The sequence below is a fragment of the Myxine glutinosa genome, chromosome 11 (assembly GCF_964187855.1).
Source record: "Myxine glutinosa chromosome 11, kmMyxGlut1.1, whole genome shotgun sequence".
NCBI classification, from domain to species: Eukaryota; Metazoa; Chordata; class Myxini; order Myxiniformes; family Myxinidae; genus Myxine; species Myxine glutinosa.
Genome location: NC_136271.1, coordinates 70833505 through 70844370, shown reverse-complemented (window position 1 = coordinate 70844370; position 10866 = coordinate 70833505). Strand labels below are relative to the sequence as shown.

General features: G+C 44.6%; 1 protein-coding gene across 3 annotated transcripts in view; it reads left to right on the top strand.

Annotated features, from left to right (window-relative positions):
* LOC137418138 (echinoderm microtubule-associated protein-like 2) overlaps nt 1-10866 on the top strand; it is a 165890-nt gene that overhangs the window by 473 nt on the left and 154551 nt on the right. Inside the window, exon 1 of one of the 3 annotated variants that reach the window (XM_078786779.1) lies at nt 9749-9828. The exons of the other annotated variants lie outside the window; for them this stretch is intronic. The gene's annotated coding sequence lies outside the window, so the exon portion shown is untranslated. Of the gene's footprint in view, nt 1-9748; nt 9829-10866 lie in introns of those variants that run through there. 3 annotated transcript variants of the gene reach the window in all.

Below are 10866 nucleotides of genomic sequence, written 5' to 3'. Positions count from 1 at the left end.
TTTGTCCTCGTGGAACGTCACAGAGACGGCGGGATTCGGTAAAACGCGGACTGGAGTACAATCACTGATGCTGGCATTGAAAAACGGTCAAGCTCATGTGTTGAGGGAGATGGAGTAGGAGTAGTACAGTAGTTGTAATCATCGCGTCGATCATTTTAGATCAAGCCATGAGGGTATAATGAGGAGAAGTGACACTTTGTGCGTCACGTTACTCCTTCATTCAGTAAGAGTTACACAGAGTTGCGATCTGAATGCCGTGCACGATGTGAACTACAAGTACAAAAGAATGTATTAGTTATACTCTCTGGAGATTGCTGGCGACGACATGCTGCCCATTCACTCTTTTTGTCTTTTGTTGTGGAAACTAAACTGGACGGGACCGTGGAAGCAGAAGCTTTGTGATAACGCGACGTCATTGGCATTAATAATGAGAGAAAAGCACCTTAACTTAATGAAAGCAAAGTTAGAATTGTTCGATTAATGTACCTGCAAAGGGTGGTGGAGGGGAGATAGACTCCAACACCTGAAACTCCCCCTCCTTCACACCACAACGACTTAACTTCACGTTGAGATGAACTTATGGAGGGTTTTGGAGAACGAGAAACGAGACCACCGACGGACGAGATTGTTAAACTTTTATAACATGCACTACCTGTCTACCTCTTCATGGTATTCTGCTTAACAGAGGCCATTGACTTCCTCCTTTTTCTGTTATCTCTCTCTCCCCCATCACTCTCTCCCCCATCTCTCTCTCCCCCATCACTCTCTCCCCCATCTCTCCCACCCATATCTCTCTCTCTCTCCCCCATCTCTCCCACCCATATCTCTCTCCCATCTCTCTCTCCCATCTCTCTCTCCCATCTCTCTCTCCCATCTCTCTCTCCCATCTCTCTCTCCCATCTCTCTCTCCCATCTCTCTCTCCCATCTCTCTCTCCCATCTCTCTCTCCCATCTCTCACTCCCATCTCTCACTCCCATCTCTCTCTCTCCCATCTCTCTCTATCCCATCTCTCTCTCTCCCATCTCTCTCTCCCATCTCTCTCTCTCATCTCTCTCTCTCATCTCTCTCTCCCATCTCTCTCTCTCCCATCTCTCTCTCTCCCATCTCTCTCTCTCCCATCTCTCTCTCCCATCTCTCTCTCCCATCTCTCTCTCTCCCATCTCTCTCTCCCCAATATCTCTCTCTCCCATATCTCTCTCTCCCATATCTCTCTCTCCCATATCTCTCTCTCCCATATCTCTCTCTCCCATATCTCTCTCCCCCATATCTCTCTCTCCCCCATATCTCTCTCTCCCCCATCTCTCTCTCCCCCATCACTCTCTCCCCCATCTCTCCCACCCATATCTCTCTCTCTCTCCCCCATCTCTCCCACCCATATCTCTCTCCCATCTCTCTCTCCCATCTCTCTCTCCCATCTCTCACTCCCATCTCTCTCTCCCATCTCTCTCTCCCATCTCTCTCTCCCATCTCTCTCTCCCATCTCTCTCTCCCATCTCTCTCTCCCATCTCTCTCTCCCATCTCTCACTCCCATCTCTCACTCCCATCTCTCTCTCTCCCATCTCTCTCTCTCCCATCTCTCTCTCTCCCATCTCTCTCTCTCCCATCTCTCTCTCCCATCTCTCTCTCTCATCTCTCTCTCTCATCTCTCTCTCCCATCTCTCTCTCTCCCATCTCTCTCTCTCCCATCTCTCTCTCTCCCATCTCTCTCTCTCCCATCTCTCTCTCCCATCTCTCTCTCCCATCTCTCTCTCTCCCATCTCTCTCTCCCCAATATCTCTCTCTCCCATATCTCTCTCTCCCATATCTCTCTCTCCCATATCTCTCTCTCCCATATCTCTCTCCCCCATATCTCTCTCTCCCCCATATCTCTCTCTCCCCCATATCTCTCTCTCCCCCATATCTCTCTCTCCCCCATATCTCTCTCTCCCCCATATCTCTCTCTCTCCCATATCTCTCTCTCCCCCATATCTCTCTCTCCCCCATATCTCTCTCTCCCCCATATCTCTCTCTCCCCCATATCTCTCTCTCCCATATCTCTCTCTCCCATATCTCTCTCTCCCATATCTCTCTCTCCCATATCTCTCTCTCCCATATCTCTCTCTCTCCCATATCTCTCTCTCTCCCATCTCTCTCTCTCTCTCTCTCTCTCTCTCTCCCATATCTCTCTCTCTCCCATCTCTCTCTCTCACTCTCCCATCTCTCTCTCTCCCATATCTCTCTCTCCCATATCTCTCTCTCCCATCTCTCTCTCTCTCCCATCTCTCTCTCTCCCATCTCTCTCTCTCCCATCTCTCTCTCTCCCATCTCTCTCTCTCCCATCTCTCTCTCTCCCATCTCTCTCTCTCCCATCTCTCTCTCCCATCTCTCTCTCTCCCATCTCTCTCTCTCCCATCTCTCTCTCTCTCCCATCTCTCTCTCTCTCCCATCTCTCTCTCTCTCCCATCTCTCTCTCTCTCTCTCCCATCTCTCTCTCTCTCTCCCATCTCTCTCTCTCCCATCTCTCTCTCTCCCATATCTCTCTCTCTCCCATATCTCTCTCTCTCCCATCTCTCTCTCCCTCTCCCTCTCCCTCTCCCTCTCCCACTCTTTCTCCCTCTCCCTCTCCATCTCCCACTCTTTCTCACTCTCTACCCACTTCTATCTTCCTCCCTCTCTCTCGTCTTTCTCCCTCCCTCTTACCTCCTCTCTCTCTTCCTCCCTTCCTCCCTCCCTCCCCCTCTCTCTCTCTTCCTCCCTTCCTCCCTCCCTCCCCCTCTCTCTCTCTTCCTCCCTTCCTCCCTCCCTCCCCCTCTCTCTCTCGCTCTCCCACCCCCTCTCACTCTCTACCCACGTATATCTCCCTCCCTGTCTCTCTCTCCCTTTCTGTCTCTCTCTCTCCCCCTGTCTCTCTCTTCAATCCCTCAGAGGTGTTTCCTTCTCTGTCTGTCTGTCTGTCATGGAATCTCATCCTAATCGGTTGTGTAGAAGTTGACCAAACTTGGTAGTTATGATCATCAGATGGCAAGAAGGTGCAAGAGCTGTATAATTTTTGGCCCTGCTCCCTGTGACCCTGAGGTGTGGTCAAAAGGTCAAATACCAAAAAATTCAATTACGGGCACATTTTAAAACATTTTAAAGTTAAACTTTGTTTATGCAATCAGGATTGGGGGACGCATGAAATATGTAACGATCTTTGGGATTTAACCCCCGGTCCATGCCCCACAGCGTGGGGACTTAGGGTCACAGGATCTCAAAACCAAATATTTTAAAACTGAAAATTCGATATTGGGTCATTCCTGGTGGAATCTTTTGCCATCTTTCAACTTTGCTTTAGGTGGGAAATGTGGGGATCTGCAATGGCACGTCGTCGACTTCGCTCTAGTTTGCCTTTCTTCTCCACATTTGAAAAGCATGCTTGAGCCCTCACCGAAAGATAATAGTCCTTAAATTCAAGACAAAGAATTCCCATGTGATGTTTTTTGCAATTCCAACGTCACGGTGATGCGTTTAGTGTTTTCTTCTCATTCGTGTTCCTTGTCAATGTCAGCAGCAATGTTTTTGCAGCTTTAGCCCCCATTGAGTTTGCTCCGATATACATACATAGACTTAATAAGGCCTTCCTTGTCAAATTGTAATCCCATATGCATTCTGAAAAATTGTCCACATTCAATTGAACGTTGCACAATTCATCATCTGAATACCCTATAGTCTATACTATGACTTATTTAACAGCTCTGATTATTCCCACCTTCTTGTGCGGACGTTCTTCGCCCAAGGCTTTCATGAATCTGCTGGCCTGCAGCATGAATCTTCATACTTGATAATGAACTCCAGGTGGCAGGAGTTTGTAATTTCTTCAGGTTGCCAGGGGTAACTCGCCTACTCTTCACAAAAGACACCTGTGGGATCTTTAACACACCCACCAGCTAACGCTAGTAGATCTTGCAAAACCAATCAGACACTTTATACCTGGGTAGGATTCAAACGCAGACTAGACAGCTCGAAGTGCCTCTGCGTCGTCCTGTTTGACAAATTCGAAGAAATGCCAGGAGATGCAGTTTCCCATCCAGCAAGTAAAATTGTGTCCAGCCAGTTTTTCATGTGTCCTTGTACTTTAATTTTCAAATAATTATTCGAGTCTGTGATAAATTTTCACCTTTCGCTTTTGTTCAAATGTCCTGCTTATATGAGATTTTTTTTAAACTATAGCAATGCGACTGTGTCACCAATATGCCTCCGTGTAGTCCCTGCCCATAACAATGGGTAGATGCCCTCGTTCACTGTCCTAAAAATAAACAAGTTTGGTTTAAATCCCTCCAGCTCTTTTGAAGTATCACATTTTTACCACAGGACAGGTTTCACATCGATCGGTGAAGCGTTTTCGGAGAAGGTATTTTTTTTTTAAAATATCGGCTTTCAATATAATATGGCTGCCAAATCATGTGACATATGACATTAAAAACCATGTGACATATGACATTAAAACCATGTGACATATGCCTCCGCATAGTCCCACAACGGGTAGATGCCATCACTCTGCATATGTATGGGTTGGAGATCACGTTTGTGAAGTTTCATGTTGATCGGATAAGGTTCCTTTTTCTATCCAATATGGCTACCAAACCACGTGACCTACGACATCTTCATTTTCAAACTATATGCAATGATGTTGTTAGATGACGTTTGTAAAATTTTGCATCATTAGGGTAAGCGGTTTCGGAGATATAGTTATTTAATATTTTCCTTTCCTTCACTCCAATATGGCTGCCAAATCATGTGACCTATGATGTCATAAATGTAATATTTCAATACAAATGGATCAGAGATCATGTGCATGCAATTTCAGATTTTTTGGATAAGGTATTCAATTAAAACATTTATGGCTGGAATACCACTTCACCTATGATGTCATCATTATCATGCGTTTGTCCGCCATTGGGAGTATTGGACAATGTGCCAGGTTTCAAATTCTTTCCATTCAGCGGTTTCCGAGAAGTATATATTTTATTATCCGAGTTTAATCCAAGATGGCTGCCATACCACATGACCCATGACGTCACAATTATCATTAACACATTCTGCATGGGTGTCACTCCCACCCTGAAAGTTTCATCTCAATCGGACATGTGGTTGCTGAGAAAAACGAGGTTTAGCCCGTACGGATGTACAGACAGACAGACAGACAGACGGACGGACGGACAACCCGAAAACATAATGACCATTGGGGGCGGAGGCATAAAAATATCCTTTATCTCATTTTGTCATCGCTCTTATACCTCATTCATACCGCACATTATTTAATAACTGGTAAAAAGCCAGTCAAATATGACGGGTGGGAACAGTTTCTTCGACGGTGCAGCCTCATGAGCGTGCCAAAGTCTGAAGCCTTGGCCTAGTGTCAGGTGTGCTTGTATCTTCTTTATTTTTTAGGCACCCGGCAGAGTTAAATGAAGACTCGTTTTACTCTGTGCATGTTGTGCATCATGTGCAGTGAATTTCACCTCCCTGCACCTTGTATTTATTGTTATTAAAAAAACAAAACATTCTGTACACCGCCATTGAGGCTTGGTGTGCAAGCTACCGTCTACAATTCCAATAGAAGAGACAATTACTCTTTTATGGAAAATGTTTTTCGGGTTTGTTTTATCTTCACAAATAGACCCTAGTGAACACACATTCGTGGTAAAAGATTGAACTTTAAACCTAACCTTATGAAGGGGGACAGACATCTGTACAAACACACAAACTGACATTGTGTTTTAAATGCTAGATATTATATGTTGGGAATGTTATAATCGATGTACAGTTTTGGTGGTGATCACTGACACCTTGGCCAAGGTGACCATGTCCTTGTGTAGCTCTTGCACACACGAACAGTCATTCAGACGAACGACAACAACCCCTCTCATTGAGGATAAGCTGTTACGTTGTGCTCTGAGGGGGTGAAACTCGACGCCAGTACACTGTGTTGACTCTACAGGTTTAGTGGGGCTACAGTGAGTGTGAATATATAGTGACTTATTTACAATTGTGCATTTGCAGTGGCTGATATTGGCTCTGCTTTGGCAGGCCACAGTGATGGCACTGTGTACATCATGTCCATATCCTGGAATCCTTCAGCGCTGCCCAGGGATCTTGCCAGCCTAGCCTGTACCGATTCACTGCCCTAGTGGATATGACATTGTGAGGAACACCTGTTGAAGGCTTTTCCACTGAGGCATTGAAAAAAGTGGTGAAAAATAACAAAAACGAAAAACCTCCTTGCAATGACGAAAAACCGTGGAGAAAGGGCACAGTCGAGCTTCCGGTACATTTATCTAGTCATGTGTTACAATGGGCTGGCAGGACAGCCTAGATGTACGCACCCTCATCGCTAAGCTGTCTAGCCTGGGTTCGAAGCTATAAACTGACCCAGCTATAAACTGTCACCCTGGTGTTTCACAGGCAGAGTGATTCATCAATGTGTGTACCGTCCTTCGGATGGACGGTAAATGGGTGTCCCGTCTGCTGGCATTAGATGGTGGACGTTAAAGATGTCACGGTGTCCTTCGTGAAGAGTAGGCGAGATATCGCCGGCACCATGAACAAATTACTGCCTTAACTACTTAATCGAGTATCAGGCCTGGCCAGCTGGTTCATGAAACACTTTATTTAGGACCTGAGGATTATGCAAATATCCTCGGGATGTGTGGCTGACAAAATTTGGAGCATTTGGGGTAGAGCTATCGTTAATGCAACGTCTTTTGCAAACTCAGCTTCTTGGATTAAGGTTTGGTCCGCTTATCTCCTCCGCTGAAACAACAACATGCATTTTAAGGCCATTTTCCCTGCTAGAGCAGGGGTTAGCCTTGCGGTCCCCATGACAATCTCTTCATTTTGCCATATTTTCTGCATCTCTCCTTGTTAACCCCCTTGCCTCAACAACTCCCACGGTAAACCCTCCTTTACGTTCTGAGCCAGCACCTCCATCACATCTACAATTAGTAGTGGACTTAGTACCGACCCCTGATGCACTCCCACCTTCACCTCAAACTCACCACTGTTCCCGTCCTTCGTCCTTACAGCTGTGTGCGCTCTTTTGTACATTGCCATCACTACTCTGATCAACCATTCCTCCACTCCTAACCTCCTCAATGCCCATGTCAATACTTCATGTGGAATCCTATCGAATGCTTTCTCCAGATCAACAAACCCAAGAAACAACTTCTTCCTCCACTCCATGTACCTCCGCTGAAAGAGGAACTGCGAAATTTAATGGCCATCCTTTGCATCTGCACTCTGAACTTTTCGGATACGATTTGAACACAATTCGGGATGTTCTCTCCTGTCGTGTTTTTTTTGTCTGTCTGTCACATAGGTGTACTTTGGCACATCATCGTGTCCTTGTGGATTGCCCCTTGCCAAAATGTTTGTCGGCCAAACCACTCGTGCAGCACGGCGTGCGTTGTGGTTTCCTTAGCTGTGGTTTGACTCTCCTGTGGTTTGCAGACTTTACTTCCTGTGTACTTGGAAAGTTGGATGTTGTGTGAATTAAAGATTACAAAATATTTAGGTCAAACGAGTTCCCTCCAGGTACGTGTCCAACTGTCGCATCGCCACTTGTCTGGCATACGAAAGACCAAATGCAGGTATCAAAGTCTGGTATGTCTGGCCCATATGAAAAACCAAATGCAGGTATGTCTGGCTAAAAGTTGGAATTCTGAATTTGTGTACGTCTTGTTTTTTCAATGTACTTGTCAGGAATTTGTTGTGACTAACAAACATTCGGCAGGGGACAATCCATGAGGACACCGCATTTGCTTGTGTCCAAAACACGACAATGTCGGAGACGGGGGAAATTCAAAAGAGCTCCGTCCAACCGACCGATCATCCATCCATGTACTTTTGTGTGCACAATATTTCAAAAACCATTGAACATTGAGCTTTCATCTTGCAGATATTTATTCCTCGTGACATTATCCCAACCTGATTAGAATGCGGTAATGATTGGCTAAATTATATTGCCATGGAAACCATCTCTGTAACTTGGCTTGTGAACGCGATATCTCAAAAACTGTTTAAGATTTAGCTCTTTTTTCACAGATCTATTCCTCATACAGTACCACGCAAAAGGCCTACCTCTCCTCTTCTTTACTTTTAAGCTGTCTATTCTGCTGAGAAATTGCTTATGCACTTATTTTGTCTACATCCTTCTGCACTTATTTTGGCTACTTTGGCCTCTCACAACTTAATAAGTAATTGATCAATCTGAATGAAAACGGTCATAGAACAACTTGGGGGTAAAGTCTACTCAACAGTGTAAAGAACCTGCTCATTCACATTCAAATTTTGAAACATGCATGTCATTGATCGTCGCTCGCGTGACAAAAAAAGACATGGAAACGTTTTTGCACAACTTTGCTGTAAAAGTCTCCTCAAACTGTAGTTTTCTCCATGGAGGTACCATTCTTTTTTTTTGGCATACGAGTCAAAGCAAATCATCAAAAACAGTTTTTATTAAAATCATTGTGACATTTTAGGCAGGAGAGGCATATAATTTGAGTAAGGAACTGTCAACCACCTTATGTCACTCACGTTGCTTCCTCTTTACACTTTCTACCCCAAGATAAAACTTTAAAATTGAAGGTGCTTATGCTTATGACGAACTTTATTTAAATTATGATCCCAATGACCACATTAAAAGTGAACCAATGTAGTCACTTAATAGGGCTTTGGGCAACCACATGTGGCCAGTACAGCCTGTATTCTCTGTGGCACACAGTTCACCTGTGTCTGGAATTCTGCGGGAGGGATGCGGAACCATTCTTCCACGAGAAGGTCAATCAACTGACGTGTTTTTGATGGAGGTGGAAAACGCTGTCTCAGGCCATACTTCCAGAATATCTCATAAATGCTCGATTGGGTTCAGATCTTGTGACTGAGAAGACCATGACATATGGAGAACATCAGCGTCATGCTCATCAAACCATTGGGTGACCACACGTGTTCTGTGGATGGAGGCATTGGGGGAAGGGGGAGGGAAGTCTCCTCTTGCAGCCATGTTAGGTATAATTTATGGACTACCAGGCCTGCGCAGCATATTTATACATGACCCTAAGCATGGTGGGATATTATTTGTTTAATTAACACACGGGCCACACCTGTGTGGGAGCCGTTGCTTGGCGTCCTTCATCAACCCAGGTGTATTCCAATTTTTTTGTCCACTACCTGTACATAACAAACCCTCTCTAAGGCAGATATGTCCTTCCTCAGATGTGGTGACCAAAACTGCACACATTATTTGAGACGAGGCCTCACTAAATCTCTACCACTACCTCTTGATTTATATTTTCTTCCCCTATGAGTACACCATAAACCCTGTTAGCTTTACCCCCTTATCTAATACCACCCCCAGATTCTTCTCCTGTGTGACACGCTCCATGATTTCCCCTCGCATCATGTGATCTCCATTTAAATATTCTTAAACATCCTCCAGCACCTTATATTTGAATTGCATCTGCCAATCTTTTACCCAATCCTAATCTGAAACTACTTCATACAACTCCAATATATTTGTTAAACACGATCTCCCTTTTAGTAAATCTGTAAAAACACAGAAAAACCAGTATTTTGTAACCGCTGGCTTGTATGACACTCACATTTTAACCTAAAATAACTTTCATTCTTTGCCTACCTGTGTCTTGTCTTGTTAAATCATTTATTCACTATTACATTACTAGATCATCATTTCTCCTTGTATTACACCCTTCGTGAGTGTATATTTTCAGGCCCGATGGAAGACGTCGCCCCCTGACCCCTCGGCAAACCCTGTATCGAAATGTAGAAAGACCCGAAGCTACCGGCACGTGTGAGTTTTAGAAAACTTTAAGTCGTATGCATATAGCACTGATACCGAATGTTGAACCCAAATGTGGGCAAATTTTCACGGTCACCATACGGTGTCCAGAGTACATTATTTTCCCATAATTACACCACAAATTTGTGGTTCATCATGATTGTCAGTGACACTTGTCTTTGTGTACTGCAGCCATACTTTTATGGTTATGTTTTCACCTCTGTCTGCCTGTGTGTGAACGTGATATTTCAAAAGGTTATGGGTAGATTAGGACAAAACTTGGTGGACAGGGTGGGTATGTGAGAAGGACGAATTGATTAGATTTTGGTGAAGATCCGGAATTATTATTCACCTTTGAAAGATGGGGTCAAGAACGATATATAGCAGGATGTCTCAAAAAGGTGTGGACGAGTTGGTTAGGTGACAAGAACAAGCCGATTCGATTTTGGATCACGTCCGGATCCAGATCCGGCCTATCGGTGGGATACAATGCATAAACTCTTCATCCTGGTTCTAGTTGCTTTTGTACTTCAGTGGTGTTGAATGGAAGATTGATACAATGTACAGACACAATCTTCAAGAGAAAAGCAACTAATATGAAATCCATTGAATGGTTGGACCACGTCTTCCCCGATTATGTTTTTCTAGATACTTGCGCTGATCTTATACGCCGGTAAACTCCTCTGTGATCTGTGAGACTGGAATACATCTTTTACTTCTCACGACTTCCCATTGAATCGACATTCTTTGGCCCAGACTTGTTCCTGTTGCGCAAGAGATTCTTGCTGTTCACCTTTTCCATCTGAAAGACTGGTTCCGCTGTCGACCTGCTTATTGATGTGCAATACCCCAAGACCCATCCGAATTGACATGGCCCTCAAGAGCTTAGTCACTCAATTCTAATGATTCCTTTACGCCCTGCCTATTAGCTTATTATTATTATTGCAGTCAGAGATGTAAAGAGGAAAAGGAAGATTTCTTTGGTGTGTCTGTGTGAGTGCCCAAGGCAACATTTTGAGAGGCGTGTACCCGGTCCTCACTCGGTGAAGT